Source organism: Crinia signifera, chromosome 8 (genome assembly GCF_055691185.1).
Source record: "Crinia signifera chromosome 8, ASM5569118v1, whole genome shotgun sequence".
Lineage (NCBI taxonomy): Eukaryota > Metazoa > Chordata > Amphibia > Anura > Myobatrachidae > Crinia > Crinia signifera.
Genome location: NC_139224.1, coordinates 123,758,952 through 123,778,305, shown reverse-complemented (window position 1 = coordinate 123,778,305; position 19,354 = coordinate 123,758,952).

Below are 19,354 nucleotides of genomic sequence, written 5' to 3'. Positions count from 1 at the left end.
TTCTCTGTATCTACTTTACAATCTTTAACAAAACATTAAGGTCAAGAAGCACATGAATCATAAGGTGCATTTATAATAAATACACACATACATATATATAGATATACTGTATATATTATATATATACACTAGTAAGCCCGCTCGAAGTAAATGGTTCAAAAGCTAGACTGCTGCCTTGTGATTGCCTCTGTGTTGTGTGAGAAAGAGATGGTTTCACTCGTTGCCAACAGATGAGGGTGTTTCGGTTACAAATGGACACTAGACATATATATATAGATTATATAAATATATATATATATATATATATATATATATATATATATATGTGTAACGAGTGTCCGCGTGTAACCGAAACACTGCCATCTGCTAGCAGGGAATGAAACTACATCTCGTTCTCTTTCACACATACAAAAACACAGAGGTAGTCACACATACATAAACACAGAGGCAGCTCTCAAATCTTTTGCTTTGAGCAGACTTAGCTAGTATATAGAAGAGTTGGATATCAAGATATCGTGGAAGACGCTTTGATATAAGTGTGCTTAGTGCCAAGCAGCAGTTTAATAGAAATGGGTAGTCACTCCCAATAGTGAACAAAGTGGGTACAGGAAGCATAAAACTGCGCTAAATATATAGACAAAAATGTGTAAATTTCATGAAAATGTGCAATTTAATATAATTACATACAATAATAAAATAATTGATTAAAAATGAGGGAAAATAAAATAATGAAAGTCAATAGTCACTCAGTGCATTGCCATGAGTGCATGGATAGTCACCCTTTTTTGGTCCGCCAGTACTGGGGAAGTCCATTCAAATTTTAGGTAGATGAGGTATTGTGGTATCCAGTAAATGGGAGGTGGGGGTCTCTTCCTCTTCTTTGCCAAGAAATGGAACCGAGTCTATTAAGGAGGTGGCGTTCCTCCAAAGATATTGTTGCTGCGGTGAGTGGAAGAGATAGGTGCCACTTGGTTCAATGGTGGTAGTGGTAACCTCCGCTGGAAAGGTTGTAACCGTGCGCTGTTTGGGCAAGGTGGGTGGCTTATCCAGTGGTAAAGTAGATCAGTTAGCAAGAACCTACGCGTTTTGCCGCTGAATGCAGCTTTTTCAATCATATATATATATATATATATATATATATATATACACATACAAGAATGGAATTGCACTCCTCTCAGAGGTCAGCTTGCCCGGTGCCTACCCTGGATACTCCTGGCGTGGAGCCTCGATACAATACTTTGTGTGGGCTGCACTCGGATGCAGTCAATGTTTCGAGACCTTTATTTTATCGTCTCATCATCAGGACATGAGATGATAAAATAAAGGTCTCGAAACGTTGACTGCATCTCTGCTTCAGTGAGGAATTATTTCATCTGAGTGCCGCCCACACAAAGTATTTATATATATATATATATATATATATATATATATATATGCAAAGAAAGGAGAAGCGCACAATGAGCAAAATAAAACACAGTTCCTTTACTGACAATATATGCTCACATACATGTGGGTTAGGGTATAACAGCTTGCCAAGATTGTAATGTGATGTAGGAATGGACGAGTTCACAGGACACGGTCAAAGGAGGTACTTGGTCTCAGACAGCCTCTCACGCTGAAATAACGCCGGTCTCCACGCTCCGTCTTGATCTCCGTCTCCAGACAATCACACAGGGTGACGTTACTGCGTCCACGGTATAGGCCATTTCCAACGCGTTTCACCCCCTGACGAAGGCCTCTGTCGAAATGCGTTGGACATGGCCTATACGGTATCGACACATAAACACGCTTGCGGAAACCCCAAACATCGGGGTAGAAGCTGAATTCATCCCCAAAGTTAGAATGACCCCTCATTCTGCCTTTGGGATGATTTATGAGCAAGGCTTTATAGGTTTAAGGATTTATGTAGGCAGAGCAGTTGGAGTCCCACTGGAAATCCTTAACCATACTTGCCTAACCTCCCGGAATGGCTGGGAGGGTCCCGCAAATCGAGAAGGAGGGCAAGTCTCCCACATCACCACCGAAGCCCCCGCTAAAATGAAGCAAATCACATCATTTTGCATATTTTAGCCGCTCCCCAATCATCGGACCCACAAATTAATGCGGCTGACTGTCATGGGGGCAGGGCTTGTTGACATCAGCCTCATCACGCCCCCGACACTTAAACTCATCCTGCCCCCCTTTTTCCCCCTCTCCGGGCTTCTCCTGGAGAGGAGTGATAAAAAGTAGGCAGGTATGGCCTTAACCCCCAGGTAAGTAACCGTTGGGAAGCGGGTATCACTTAGGGTACTCAATATTGGCTGCAATTATTATGTAAAAATGCATTGCCTTTGCTTTTATATGGATATACAATTATTCAAATGAAATAAACAAGCAAGGCAAGTAATTATAGAGAAACATAATAATATATCTGGCATACTTGCTGTAAAGTACATTTATACAGTTGAAATGCATTTTCTGTGTTTTTATGGTTGCTTCCTCCTGGTTTAATTTAAGACTACATTGAAGTTCTACTTGTAAGAGGAGGTGGTGATATAAGAAAGAGGTATTTCCCACTGGGCTATGTGAATAGTGCTCGGAGCATGTAAGCCAGATGGCTGATGCAGAATGTTCTGCTGAAATACATCTCTATTCAAGATGATGTTGCACACTATTTTCTATCCAGGCTGTCAATATAACTCCGCCATGGTATTTAAATCACATTAAGCTTTCTTTTATTCATGTACCCCCATGTGATTTTGACTGGATACAATGAATGCGCTTGCTCACGACCACTGGAGGATGTGCTAGAATTAGTAGGTGATTTTAATCCCTTTGGGGAACATATCTCCAACTCATGCATATAATGTCCAAAATTCTGTTTTATGTCTCATGATTGATCACAGAAATAATCTTTCTGATTGCTAAATTCAATTTATATTCCTTTACTTCAGTGTTAGCAATAAGTGCATTCTTCAGCGGTCACGGTTGAGAATTAGTGAATATCTAGCTTTATTTAAATGAGGAAACACCATGTTTTTAAAAATCTAATTAATGCATAATTAGACACACGGCGCATAATAAAAAGAAACTAATGTCAAAACCTCTTCATGAGAGGCGTCTGCGACAGTCCTAAATAAATGACAGCGTATCTTCTTTTCAGAGACCTTGTTTCAAATGGACATTTTACTAATAAATGAGTTATTTTAAAAGTTTCATTGTCCTATCTCTCTTTGTGATAACGCTAAGCAGATATTTATTGTCTATCATAACTTGACCACTTGGGGGCACTGAAGGACATCTCACTATCTTGTCCAAATGGTCATCTTTATAGACGCTGCACATGTTTTTCAGTTAAATATGTAGACAAAATAGTAAATTTGCTTTCAAATAAGTTACGTCATAAGCCACAATTATGCTAAATGACATTTAATACATTTGAATAAACTGAAATTTTTGCACAAAATTTGTTCGATATACTACAAAAGATTGCAGACAATTGTACATTCTGATGTTGTTCATCGTGACTATTCTTAAAGGGATAACTGATCCTTATTTTCAGCTATTCAGGTGACTGTAGTTCCAAATCCAGCTGAAGATCACGTGTTGAATCACAGTATATTAGTTTCATTTTGGATTGTTAAGGCGGCTACACAGGGAAATGTTGCTGAGTGTTCTGAGCGATACTAGATCGCTCAGCAAGATTGGTCAGTACACAAAGATGTGTCAGCGCTGTGTGCTACTCGATCTGTCAGGGCCAAGATGTCTCCAGTGAGAACACTGGCCCTGACCGATTAATAACCAGCATGCTGAATATTAATCACTGAGCAATAGCATTGCTATGGCCCCTACACACGGAATGATGTAGGGCATTTTCTAAGCGATCTAGTGAGATTATTTATAAATATTCATTGGTACATAGAAAAGGGAAGAGGGGGGCCCTAGACTGCACACCCTGTAATGAGAGGTGCTACCTTGCTGAGATTTTTAGCTATATGCAAAACAGAGGGGGGTTGCATTTGCACTATGCAATCATTACTGCTAACATGTATTCCTTTTATAATTCATTTATGAGGATGTTAGCATACATTTGGCCAAATATATCTACCTGCTCACCACGTTAAGGTCTCCTCATTAGAGCAGGTCCCTAGCACTATGGGGTTCATGCCTGGGGTGCAGGGCACCCCCAAACCAGTCCAGCAAAACCACCCCAGGACATCACATAAATAAAATATAGCTGTGAAGTGTAATAGAGTGTAAAGGGTCATAGAATGTAGGGTATGTGTAAGCAACTAATAGTGATAAAGGGTGTGTAAAAAAAAAAAAAATTGTGAAAAATTTTGTGAAAAAATACATATAAAAAAAGACATACATAGAAAAATGATATGTTTATGTGAGACTATGTGTAAAGTAGCGATGCCCTGGAGTGGTCCTGCCAGACAGGTTCAAGGGGGCCCCGCACCCAGACAATTACCCCAAGAAAACTGACAGTTATAAATTTTTAGGACTTACTTGGAATTATGCCTTCATCACAGTTGTGCAGTCATTGCTAGTCCCTGCTTAAAAACATTTGAGGGTGGTGGGGGAGGGGTGCTAATCTAGGCAGAAGCAATCTCAGGCTTCAGGTGTGTACAGATACACAATATAGACTATGGAAAGAGGAGGGCCCTAGACTTTTTTTTTATATGTATTTTTTCACATATTTTGTCACAATGTTTTCTTTTTTGACACACCCTTTATCACTATTAGTTGCTTACACATACCCTACATTCTATGACCCTTTACACTCTATTACACTTCACAGCTATATTTTACTTATGTGATGCCCTGGGGTGGTTTTGCTGGACTGGCTTGGGGGTGCCCTGCACCCCAGGCATGAACCCCTTAGTGCTAGGGACCTGCTCTAATGAGGAGACCTTAACGTGGTGAGCAGGTAGATATATTTGGCCAAATGTATGCTAACATCCTCAGAAATTAATTATAAAAGGAATACATGTTAGCAGTAATGATTGCATAGTGCACATGCAACCCCCCTCTGTTTTGCATATAGCTAAAAATCTCAGCAAGGTAGCACCTCTCATTACAGGGTGTGCAGTCTAGGGCCCCCCTCTTTCCATAGTCTATATTGTGTATCCGTACACACCTGAAGCCTGAGATTGCTTCTGCCTAGATTAGCACCCCTCCCCCACCACCCTCAAATGTTTTTAAGCAGGGACTAGCAATGACTGCACAACTGTGATGAAGGCATAATTCCAAGTAAGTTCCAATAATTTATAAATGTCAGTTTTCTTGGGGTAATTGTCTGGGTGCGGGGCCCCCTTGAGCTTGTCTGGCTGGACCACTCCAGGGCATCGCTACTTTACACATAGACTCACATAAACATATCATTTTTCTATGTATGTCTTTTTTTATACGTATTTTTTCACATATTTTTCACAATTTATTTCTTTTTTGACACACCCTTTATCACTATTAGTTGCTTACACATACCCTACATTCTATGACCCTTTACAGAAGAAAAGAGAGCCAGTAGGCGCCTTCTGTATACTGAAAAATGTTTTAATCAACAATCAACATACAAGTATCACAATTCACAAACACATAACATGTACCTATGCATGCATGCAAAAGAGATAAAGTTTTTTAGCTTTTATCTCTTTTGCATGCATGCATAGGTACATGTTATGTGTTTGTGAATTGTGATACTTGTATGTTGATTGTTGATTAAAACATTTTTTAGTGTACAGAAGGCGCCTACTGGCTCTCTTTTCTTCGCTAAAGCTTTCTGTAAGGGCGGCAACCCTAAACCAGAGGGCAGCATTCTGTACATCACACAGCACACGTGCCCCTAGCGCTCAAAATCACCCCCCAGTTATGACCCTTTACACTCTATTACACTTCACAGCTATATTTCATTTATGTGATGCCCTGGGTGGTTTTGCTGGACTGGCTTGGGGGTGCCCTGCACCCCAGGCATGAACCCCACAGTGCTAGGGACCTGCTCTAATGAGGAGACCTTAACAAGGTGAGCAGGTAGATATATTTGGCCAAATGTATGCTAACATCCTCATAAATGAATTCTGAAAGGAATATATGTTAGCAGTAATGATTGCATAGTGCACCTGCAACCCCCCCTTTGTTTTACATAGAAAAGGGGTAAGGAGAATGTCTGGAGCCCTGGATACCGCATTGCATTGCTGGAAAGTTAGGTATACATGAATTGCTACTTAACAAAGCTATATTTCTCATTGAACTGATGCAATATACAGTAAAAAGTAACAATTCTGTTTTTATCTTCTACATAAATAGTCTCCATAGGAAAGACATAAAGAGGTCCAATTTACTAAACTAAACTACTATATTTAAGTGATATTAGCTCCCGGAGCAGCCAAAGTGGGCTACCCCAGAGAGCTTTCATTACCTGTTGGGTGGAATTCATTAAAACTGTACTGGCGGTTTTGTGCACGTGCACTGATAGGAGAGGCCGACTGATGTCAGGCGCCATGCCTGAAGCCTGTGGGGCAGTGCAACATGGGAACCAATCTGGATGCCGGAAAAGACAATGGGTTCCAAGAAACCAGCATGTTTTTCCAAGAAACAGCTCAGTTTGGGGGATTCTGCATCTAAAAAAACAATAGAATAGACAATTACCCTCGATCACAGCAGGTCATTGCAATTTCTGATGACCATAACATAATCTCATTATGATTCAGACACATATTTATGGGCATAATTGAAACTACATAGTTATGTTTAGGGACACACTCCCATCTCAGCAATGTGTGCTGTACAAGAAAGAAGAAGAAACAAAAGTGATAACTCTGAGGTCAATATATTGGTATAAGGAGTGTGACTCTACCACAAGAAGGCATATTCACCAACTTACTTACTGTAACACCCCGGGGAAGTCAGGGTGTGACACTACAGATCACATAACTCCGCCTCCCACCAATGGTGGTTTAAGAGTGGAGAGGGCCCTTATGCAGGCTCATCCTCCCTGGCAGCTCAGCAGACTCTGACCTTGTGTCAGCGGCATATTCACGTGTGCAGGTCTATGGGTAAATTACCCCTGAACCTTATTCCCAGGACTTCTCTACTGTTATGCAGAAATCACTAGAGAAATGGCCGCAACGAGATTTCCCCAATGATTTCTGCCTGCTGCTCTACAGAATAGTACCAGAGTACAGTATAGTTACATGGTTTCAGGGTGTGCAGTGCTTTTGAAGTTCTAGGCTACCCTTGAACCCTCTACAATAAAGTCATACAATACCATAGAATATAATGGTAAATGGGACATATATCACATACATTGGGAAAGAGCCAACCCCCATATGGTTGACAGTTAAAAGATTGACATTTTAAAAAGGTCAACATGGAAATGGTGAACATGTTTTTTATTATTACTTTTGGACCATGTAAATCCCAAATTAGTGGAAACGTGTACTCTTGTAGGCTCGCTTCGCTCGGCACATGTTGCTATTCCCAATTGTAGTCCACATAGATTGTACAATATAAAAAAAAAACTTGAAAAAAGGTCGAAGCTATCGGCCTAGTGACCATGCTGACCTTTTGTATCTGTCCCCTCGGTGTAACTATAGAGGGTGCATGGGATGCAACTTATATGTGGCCCGGCCGCTTGGGGGCTCCGAGACCCAGCAGTCAATCCTCTAAACCATTTTGATCCAGTTTTATTTTTATATTGCCACCCAGGCAGTGGGTAGTGGCCATCCTCTACCCTTGTTAAGCAGGTGCTGAAGCCAGCACCGCTGAGCAGAAGATCCAGCTGCAGCCGCCATTGAGCAGAGGACACATGCAAGAGGCTCATGCATGCGCCCCCTTCTGTGGGATGGCGGAAGATGGCAGTTGGTGATGCTTTCGCCAGGAGCAGCTCAAATGAGAGTTACCCTTTTATACTTTATTGGTCAGACATTTCCTGTAGAAGCGCCAGAGAATAATCACGTACAGTATAATAAAACCCACAGCATGCATAGGCATCTACAGCACAGTAATATGGCTTCCACACAGAACGATTTCAGAGCATTTTCTTACAAAATGCCCCTACATCGGTGTGTGTGTGTAGGGGCCATTGCGATAGTGATGCTCGACCTTGCGTGTCGCTATTGCCCGGCAATTAATATCCAGCATGCTGGGTAAATCTAGCTAATCGCCGGGCAGTGTCAGTGTCCTCAGAAGAGAACACTGGCACTTCCATATCGCTCAGCGATTTGTGCTGAGCCATCTTGCTGAGTGTTCTGAGCAATCTAGCATTGCTTAGAATGCTCAGCAAATCTCTGTGTGTAGACCCCTTAAGTACAGGTAATAGCAGTGCAAAGCTATAGTGCTTATATTTCTTGCTCAGGTCAGGAAAAGTGAATGTCCTTATAGAGGTCTCATGTCATAGGGAGAGAGAGTATTATATATTGGCTGTTTATTAAGTAAAGTTATTATACGACGAGTAAGTCTGTTGCATTAACTATTAAAAAATAAAAAGAAAGAAAAGGTGTTTGAATTGGTCATCTTTGCCAGTTGGCGTATCTATGGTTAATAAAGTTTGGTATTTATAGTTCAATAAGCAAAAAAAAAAAAAAAACATAAAGAAAAATCACGCAAGTGGATTAATATGGTCATTCCCTTTGAAGAGCAAATCAAATCTGATCTTCAAAGTGTTAAAATCCAGTGATCAATTCTTATTAGTACACAAAAGTGTTGCGGTGTCATTTGAGACACAGGGTGTTAACAGCCCCAAAATTTTATTGGTAATGACCTTTATACCCCTCCCCATTTTCCCGGCACTTCTTTTCTTCACTGCCGAAACCCTTATACTTCATTTCAGAAAAACAAAGCCTAAACCAGTCTTTAGCAAGGACATGGATTCAGGATGACAACGCTGACAAGAACAGAGGTATTAAAGCCACAGAGGCTGCCAAAGGTAATTTATGGTGTTATGCAGTGCCCTCCAGTTTGTAGAGAATCTCATTCTATTTCGTTCACTATCATCAAAACGACACAAGGTAACTAAAAAGCTACAATTCAGGACTATTGGCGACATTTGTCCCAAGCCAACAAACATATTACAGAATTACATATATATTTTTTTTACTATAAAGATTTTTTTTTCTCCTCTCAAACATTAGAAAAACATAAATAGAATCCATTTGAAAGTAAGCATTAACGGAATATCGGGAAAAAGGGGCATACACATGGAGCTATTTCTGACTAGAGCGCTTAGAAATTAAGCACACATCTCCCCGTGTGTACAACCCATAGCGACAGCAATGCACGGTCCCGCGTGCCGCTATCACTTGACTAGATTTTGACTGCATATAATCAAAATCTAGTCAAATCACCAGTGTTCTCACCATAGAACACTGGCCCGCACTGATCGCTCAGCACACATCGCTCGCTGGTGCATCGCATGTGTGTCAGTGTTGTGTGCTGAGCAACCTCTGCTTAGTCACATCACTCAGCACGGGGCTCCCATCACTGTGTGTACAGGCCTTCACTTTGTGTGGCTGCTCATTTAGGGGATTATTCTGGTTCACTCCTTCTGGCAAATTCCTTCTAAAATGGACAAAACCATGTGCACTGCAGGTGGGGCAGGTGTAACATGTGCAGAGAGAATTAGATTTGGGTGGGGATTTACTTCAAAGTGAGATCTATATTGCAGTGTAAAAATAGTCAGTATTTTCCAGGCACAAAAACAAAATATAATATCCCCCAAATCTAATTCTCTCTGCACATTTTACATCATACCTGCCTACCTGACCCTCTCCATGAGGGATAAACTGCTCTGTTCTTGGACTACACTGGTAATGTATGATTGCCAGCCCCTGTGGGGAGCTAGGTAATTGATAAGAAAGGTGTTTTACCACACAGGTGATGGCAATCATACATTACCAGGGAAGGCCAGGAACAGAGCATTTTCTCCCTCATGGAGAGGGTCAGGTAGGCAAGTATGTTTTACATCTGCCACCCCTGCAGTGCACATGGTTTTGTCCATTTAAGTAGGAATTTGCCAGAAGGAGTGAACCAGAATAACCCCCTTAGTGTAAGATCGGTATGTGAAGGCAATTCTATGTAAATTAGGTGTGCAGGCCAAAATTTTAGATTCATTTATCCTCCAAATGTACATAATGTAGGTAAGGAGACAGAGGATATCCTTTGGATGTGGTTGGACAGGAAGGCTGGCTGTCAGCAGGGCTCCACTCCCCCCATTATACACTGGCAGAAAACCAGGAATTGTAAAGTGGGGGCGGTTTCTACGATGGCCAGTTTCAGTTTGAATGGCCTCATAGGGTCCCCCCTTGGACCTCCGACTTTTGTTGTTGTGGGCAGCCAAGAAAGTGTGTGTGTATGGGGGGGGGGGGGATTTGTGGATGTGGAAGGCTGTCTGGAAATTTGAATACTTGCTCACCTTTTCAGGGGGGGCAGGAGCACCACTCGATTTTCACCTAATGCTACTATTTTTTTGTCTCCATTTAAACTGCTGGTGCAAAGTAGCACATCCATTAGGTTCCTATATCTGTGTAATTTTGAACACTCACATGAAGACTGCTAAGGGCTGCAAATGGTCACCAAGTACTGCAACTAAGGGGTTATCATTCAAGTCGTGTTCAGGTAGACCTGCAGACCATAGCCATGCTGCATAGTGCCTTAACAAATAGAGTCCATGGCCATATGTGGTCTGCACCACCCCTGAACCCTACTCTCAGCCCAAAACTGGCACCATGACTCTTCTGATTACACCAGTTGCTAGTCCTCCAGGGTCCAATTAGTGATTTCATAAGCTCAGATGAGCTGTGTTTATTGACACATTTTTAACAGTGTCACACAATGTATTTTCTGCACCCATATCCCATGGAAGCTAAAATGCTACACTAATATGGATATGTGCATGGTACCTTCTGCACTTAGGTTGGATGCGATTTGATATAGTGCTGCTCTTCTGACCACAGAGAATTGTGGCCGGACACCACTGGTCATGATCATTAAGTACCCATGGTGGCAACTTCACTGTTCTACGAGGTATTCGTGGTACACATGCAACACTATCAATCAGGAATGTTGAATGTACGCACAAGTTTGAAATTTGAATGTCCCATCCAGCCACCATCATGCCCAATTCGAACTTTTATGAGCAGAGCCCAATTACTCAGTGTGTGTAATGTAACACAAGATAATATATAAATAATGCTGGTGGAGGTACATTACAGGTTACTGTAATTACATTTTGGCAGAATTGATGACTACACATTTTATATTTATGAAGGAAGTAATGCAGGTACTGTACATTGACCTGCACTGTCTCCAGCTAGCATTTAAACAGCTCTCCAACTGATTATCTACTGATCCCAATGTGAAAACCTTCATATATACTTACAGGGTGGACCACAAAACATGGATATACCAAAATAAGGCTTTATTGGTGTGGCTTATGGGTCTTCTATAAAGAGTTTGTATTCAACAGCAATAGTAGTAGTAGTTCGTTAATTTATAAGGCACCACAAAGTGTCCGCAGCGCCGTACATAGCAGCCACCACTATATACAGAAGAAGTTTATGAGACAATGTAAAACATTGTCCACTAAATGGTGGCCACATGTGCTGCACAGCTCGCAGTGAACAGAATAGTTAAAATTAAGCTTTGACCCAGGCTTGGAATACTGGGTAATTTTAACGGTTCCAGTCTGATCCGCAGTACACACCGAAAAGGTAAATTACTGGGTCAAGCGTTTATACACAGTAATTTGCCCTTCAACACAGGACCTTTACTTGTGTAATACCCCTCTTACACCAGAGCCGCGACCCAGGTTATTGCCGCTGCAGTCCGGGCCAGGGCTTGATGTAAAAGGGGTACAAAAAATTAACCCAGGTCCTGTTACCCGGTGTCCGACATGGCAAATGTTCAGGGTCGGACATAGGGCATCCACGGAGTCAGGGGCCGTGTAAATGGGTAACCCAGATCATCCGACACAGGGACACATTTCCTCCAATCAGGTAGCCCCAATCTCCGGACCGCAGCGCCCAGAGGTCAGTCCGAAGGTTGGGCAGGGGCTGCAAACAGCCTCCGCTGCTGTCTGCGGTACTATGCATACAGCAGCGGAGGGTGGGCAGAGGTGAATGGATGCTTGTGTGCGGCATCCATTCACCTCATGGACGGAGGCAGGGGCAGCCCAGCAGCTTACATGGGAGCCGGGCTTGCCGTTGCGGGGGTGTCAGTCATAGTTGCAGGGGTGTCAGTCTGTGGATTTCCCAGTGCTTGGAGATGATGTCATCTCCAAGCGCTGGCTCTGGGCCCGATTTCACCGGCATCGCCCACCCGGCATAATGCCGGGGGACATCGGTGTAAAAGGGAAAAACTGTCTGGTCGCACAAGGGTCCAAAAACCCAAGTGCTACCCGGCAGTTTTGGTGTAAAAGTGGTATTAAAGGGTCGACCCTTTTGCACACGAAAAAGGCTAGATAAGGGTACAAATGCTTGACCTGGAAATTTGCTTTTCAGTGTGAATGGTGTATTACCTACCCCTATACAAACTGCATGTAGTGCACTGAATTGTCAATGAGCCCATACCACTGTTTTCTCTACTGTTACTGTTGGTTCGGCCAAGAAACATAATAAACTTATCTAACTAATAAACCACTTACCTGGGCGGTAACGGACAGTGATGCCCACCCAGGGCCGGCGCCACCACTAGGCAGCTTTAGGCATTTGCCTAGGGCGCCGGCCACTGGAGGGCGGCAAGGAGCAGGAAAGAAGTAGCCACCCGCCCATTAATCATCACAGCAGGACCAGGGCAACCACGAAAGGTAAGCTCCTCCCGCCTCCCCTCTCCATATAGCAAGTTAGGACCTAATGCCCATGGGTAGCACGCCCACCCCTGGAGCTGGAGGCGCCTCTCCCCCATGGAGCTTGGAAGACCCCCTTCTCCTGGAGCAGGCTTGGCCACGTGCAGCACCCCCTGCCCCTGGAGCTGGGTAGCAGCTGTGAGTAAAGCCCCCCGTGGAGCAGGTCATGTCACTCCCCCCCGTACCCCCTGCGCGCGTGTACCGTCCGTGCGGGGGGTACCGATGTTTAGTTACCTTCTTCTGTTTCACCTTCGGTGCTCAGCGGTAGTGCCTGTGACTCCCCTCTGCGCGGCTGAAGTTTAGAGAGGCAGCCGCTGGCAGGGAAGGGGAGCAGCTACTCTCAGGCTGTTCTCATGAAATCTGACACAGATTTCTCTATGGTACGAGGTAAAGGTGGCAGGGAGCTGGCTCCTGTGTGTGTGTGTGTATGTGTCCATGAGCTGGGGTATGTGCATAATGGTTTTAATGTCTGCCTATGGGGTGGGTGAATGTAATGCCTGTAATGTCTGCATTGGGGGGGGATGAGGGGAATCAATGTGATGCCTACCACCATGTCTTGCTGCTGGGGAGGGGGATGACTGATGCCTGGGACATCTGTCTATAGGTGGGAGTACTATAATACCTGCGATGTGTGCCTTTTGGGGGGGAGGGGCAATGTGATGCTTACTATGTCTTCCTGTTGGGGAAGGATCACTTTGATGTCTGTCTTTGGGGGTAGGGGTTCAGGGGGACAATAAATATGATGCCTGGGATGTCTGTGTATATGTTGTGTTTTGTCTATGGGGGTTATGATGGTCTCTCTGCTGTCTATCCATTGTGGGGGTGCTATCTCTTAGGTCAGAGGGAGTGCTGAGGGGGAATGATGGTGGCTGTGTCCTCTGTTTATGGGTGAAAGGTGTAGGTGTACATAAGCCTGTCTAGGTGTGTGTAAACAATCACACAGAGCCACGAAAATGCCATTAGTCTGTAACTAATTATTTGGTAATCCCCTTTTTAAAATCCTGCGTTCGCCAGTGTGTGTGCGGGGGGGGGGGGGGGGGGCGACGGGCAAAGTATTTGCCTAGGGTGCTGAGTTACCTTGCACCGGCCCTGTGCCCACCTACAGTAAGCTTTATTTATCCTTGAGAGAAGTAGAATTCCTTTAGTGACATATCTAGTAGGGGGTACTAATACAAGGGCATCTATGGGTGGGTGGTTTGTACTATCACCACTATGGGCATGGGGATGGAAGTTACTGCCTTCTCCTGCTGTACCCCCAACCCGTGGCTGAAATGCATGACCATATTTTAGTATGGTGAGAGCAATTTGTTAATGGATGGAAAGCTCGGGTTTCTGTTTCTCTGGTGTGCTCAGATTAATCATCTCAGGAATCTCACCGTGTGTACACACCATTAAACTAGTTAATCAAGAAAAATGTACATGATCTGGATTTCCTATCCTTTCCATGTCCTGAAAATAGAAGTCCGGTTCGATTTAATTTGATTAAATTCTTATATAATCATCTGAGCTCATCCATAGATACTGTATCCTTAAAACTTGGGGCTATTTCTTTGCCTTGAGTTTATTTTTGTGAACTACTGGCTTATGCCATTATTGGAGACCATTTATGCTGGCAATGGGGACCCAACAGAAATATATGTAGTCTCTGGTCTGTTATATGCCACATAGTTAAGAATGCTGCAGGACCTCTAAACCAGGCATTCCCAACCATGGTCCTTAAGGCACACTAACAATGAAGGTTTTAGTAATATCCAGGCTTGAGTACAGGTGACTAATATCCCTTTCAGACAGAAAAGCCTGAAAATCCCGGCAAATACACAGCATTTCAAATGCCGTGTCATTTTGCCGGGAGCAGCCTGACCCCCCTTCACACAGAAGAACAAATTACCGGGTTGAAAATTTCGACCCGGTAATTTGCTGAATAACATGGGTATTTCTTCTGTGTGAAAGGGTCAACACGGGTCATAAATCCTGTGTCCTCGACCCTGGTCAATTCCAGGGTTGGAGACACGGGATTTACGACATGGGTGTGCTCTATTCACAAAATTACCGGCTAGAACTGCTTCACCCGGTAATTTTGTTTTCTGTCTGAAAGGGGTATTAATTAGTACCTGAGTGATTCTGATTAAAACATCTGTGCTGAAGCCTGGCTATCACTAAAACCTGCACTGTTGGTGTGCCTTGAGGACCGTGGTTGGGAATGCCTGCTCTAAACTATGCCACTGCTACTTAGGTACAAAGAACCCTATACAGTAGTTGCTCCATGGTTTTTGATCATGAGATCTGTCCATGCCATGGCCATCTATGTGTAATTTAACCACTGAAGAGACTAATCCTGCAGGAGAGCCGCCAGGCTCCCGGATCGCATATGATACACTGTATGTGCTTCTTTTTGCATACAATGTATAGTATGCTATACCATTGCTTGCCACAGGATCCGAAAAGACCTAGATAAATTTATATAATGTGTTAGTATTAGAAATGTTAGGCACCCATCTAATGAAGTTCACCTGGACGCGGTGGATGGGCCCACATATTTGCGCAAATGTGTGCTAAGAACTTCACTTATACTCCATGTTAATTGTAAGAGTTATCAAAATTATTTTTACTATCAGTGTTCTTAGCACCTAGAGTGTGCATCAGTATTGTTCTTTTTTCCTGTATGGTACTAGAAGCCTTAACTTGGTAGCACCTCTCATTATGTTTAAAAATATGGTGTGCAGTCCAGTCCCCCCCTCTTTCCCAAATATTTGTGTATATATTGTACACTGAAGGTAAGGCTCCTTCATTCTGGCACTGGCACCCCTCCCATCTACCCTCAGGTGTTTTAATTAGCACAGGTTCCTACATTGCCGACTGCATGTTAATATGGGCTCTATTTGACGATAAGACCTAGATAAATTTATATAATGTGTTAGTATTAGAAATGTTAGGGACCCATCTAATGAAGTTCACCTGGACGCGGTGGATGGGCCCACATATTTGCGCAAATGTGTGTTAAGAACTTCAATTATACTCCATGTTAATTGTAAGAGTTATCAAAAATATTTTTACTATCAGTGTTCTTAGCACCTAGAGTGTGCATCAGTATTGTTCTTTTTACCCTGGTTATTGCGTCAAGGTCCTTTCCCATGTCGCAACTGTCTTTACCATGTACTTGTCCTAATTTGCCTTGTACTGGAAATTATTTTCTGCTCATGTATGTATTGTTAGGTGCTACGGAAGCCTTGTGACGCCATATTAATATCATAATAAAAATAATCCACTCTGCTCAGATGGAAACATCAGGGCGGGGGGGCAGATCCAGTACATAGATTTCACATCTAGAGCTCAAAATATAATCTACGATGTACATTTGTTTTCTTTTAATAGAAAAATTGCATCAATCTTCAAGGCATAGATGGTAAAAGTGGACACGACATAACTGTGTAGGAGTTTTGTCCAGCAGTTATACAGTAGTAAATCGATTGTGCATTTTTATTCTAGCTTTGAACCTGCTCAGTTGCGGAAAAAAACTGCATGTGCTACAGAAGTAATACAGGTTGAGTATTCCTTATCCAAATATCCATTATCCAAATTATTCCGAAAACCATAGTCTCCAAAATGTTTTATTTATTTTCTAAAAACCTACTGGGTACATCTGTAACTGGCACTACTGGTGAAATAACATGTAACTGGCACTATATATGTGCAAGGACATGATTGCTTGGCATTTACATTCAGTGCCTGAGATAGGATACAAACTTTGTTTAATTTTTTAAAACCTTGTTCTATGTACAAATAAAATATATTTGTGTTATTTCATGTTTACTGTGCTTATACAACATAAATGTAAGATACCTCAATGGTTCTTTCAGAATATGACTGGATATTTGCATTATCAGAGATATTACCCTATAGGATGCTCAGATTATTTATGGCAATTAAAGTTTAGTTGTGAAATTTACTAAACAGAAATAAAAACTCCCGAAACACAAATGTTGACGCCCAAAGGAGGCCGTATATGCACATGATGTATTAAGCTCACAAAACCTTTCCCCATTTAATGCTAAAAAATGTTGGTGCAACAGTCACAAAAAACAGCCAGATCTTTAAGAGGAAATACCAGCATTCTTCTTTCAGCCTTTCGTGTAATGGTGCTTACACACAGGGCGTTTTTAGCCCTATTTGTAATGAGGCCTACGCATTTTCTAAGCGATCTCACTCGAATTGGGACTGCAGCAGCCATCTGAAAGTATTGAGATTTATAGATGGAAGGCTGGAGAAATCATTCGATGGGAAGCGACCATCGAATGGTTTCTCCTCCTAGCGCCTGCATGTGATGGGATGTTTTACCATACACATCCCCTCGTATTTTACCGAGCGGATTCCTTAGTCTGGGAGGGGGGGGGGGGGGGGGCGCGTTTCCCTGTTCACTAGGATGCGAACATAAGCAGCCTAGCAGGACCGAAGTAGGCCCTTTATGTAGTCCAGGGCTGGGCAACACTGGCCCTCCAGATGTTGATGAACTACACATCCCAGCATGCCTTGCATCAGTTTCAGCATGGCCACATAGCAAAACTAATGCAAAGCATCCTGGGATGTGTAGTTCATTAACATCTGCAGGGCGGTGTTGCCCAGCCCTGATGTAGTCCGTAACAAATCAAGTGAATACCATATATATTGCCTAGCACAGTTATAGTACACCTGATCATACAGCACAATGATGTAAATGCGTACCAGATAGCCTATGAATAAGTGTGTTTTTGAGGGGAGGGGGATTGTGGGAGATACCGGTGCACAAGCAAAAGCACGAATCAAAGTTATTGAGTATTTGTAAAAAATTCTAAATCCACAATATAGTGATAGGGTGCCTAAATGTTTATATTTCAATGGCAGGTGGAGGTGCTCCCCTGAGAGTAGATGAACATACAGGTGGGAGAAGTACTCTCTTTTGCTGGGGGCACTGCTTTTGAAAAAAGTTTTAAAACGTAACTTTTAATTTATTTAGACAATTTTATAAGAATAAAATGGACATACGTAGATACTAACATAACATACAGAAAACATTGAACATATAATAAAGGTGTGTAACACTAATGCCTCGCAATCTATCCAGTAAGCATTTTGTGTAAATAAGTTGTATAGTGTGTACAAGAATTCAATGTGCATTTGTGCCATTTCTCTGTTACAGAAGCAATTAGTGTGCACATTGAATTCTTGTACACACTATACAACTTATTTACACAAAATGCTTACTGGATAGATTGCGAGGCATTAGTGTTACACACCTTTATTATATGTTCAATGTTTTCTGTATGTTATGTTAGTATCTACGTATGTCCATTTTATTCTTATAAAATTGTCTAAATAAATTAAAAGTTAAGTTTTAAAACTTTTTTCAAAAGCAGTGCCCCCAGCAAAAGAGTACTTTTCCTTTCTCCCAGCCTATGAATAAGGCCATCTGTTGCTTCTCAAATTTACTTGAAGACTTGGAGGATTATACTCATCACTCTTTAAAATATAGTGTTTAACAGTGATCTTTAACGTTTTTTTACACACGCACACAAACAAACAATAAAAGACTACACCTGCAAAAAATATAGTTTCATGGAAAATGAATGCTCTTATGATAGCCTCCAATAAATAAAGTGAGGGTGTCACAAACCGTGGGTCTCAGCCCCGTCTGAGACCACGTCCATTACCTTCCCGGTGGTCAGCGTTGAGAGTAAGGCCTCTGGTTGCTGTCAGTGTCTGGCAAGATGTCCCATGTGTGGCTGGCGCTGACCCGTGTAATCGACATGCCGGCATGGTGGACTCCGCGCGTCATGGGCGCCGCCATGACACTTGCACTCAGCTGACCAGGGGGTCCAATCCCGCTGCTCAGCCTGGGTAACCTCTGACCCACACACCTGCATACCTCTCAGGTATGCTCACTCTTTTCCTGTACTGATTGGTGCTGCTGCAGCTAGCCAATCAGTACTCAGCGAGGGGGATATATTCTGGCCTCTAACTCTCAGTCATCGCCTTGAATATGTGTTCATCTGACCTCAGTACCTCCTGTGTTCAGCTGTTTCCAAAGGCTCCTGGTTATCCGGTCTCCCCGTGTACCTCTCGCAGATTCTGCCATTACTACCTGGTTTGTCATCTCCAGAAGACTCCTGCCATTCCACTCTGCAGTCGAGTGATTACTCCTGTTACCATCCTCACCTGGCATACCATCTCCAGAAGCCTCCTGCTATTACCATCGTGCAGTTGAGTGATCTCATCGACCCAGCTGTCGACATCAGTGTTGACACTTTCACACTGTGCCTCCCAGAGACTATTCCACCTACCCGTGTCTCCAGTGTCATTACCACTCACAGCCTACGACCAGAGGGCCAGGGCAGAGGGCCGCGACCTGCCTGTCAGACGCATCGAAGTCCATATCCCATTGCGGGGGTCCCTGGTGAATACCGCTGGCAGGTTAGACTCCGCGCCTCTGTTTACGGTCTCCGCCAACACTCTGGTACGCAAGGCTTTGGCTCTGTGCATGTCATTCATCAGGCCTCC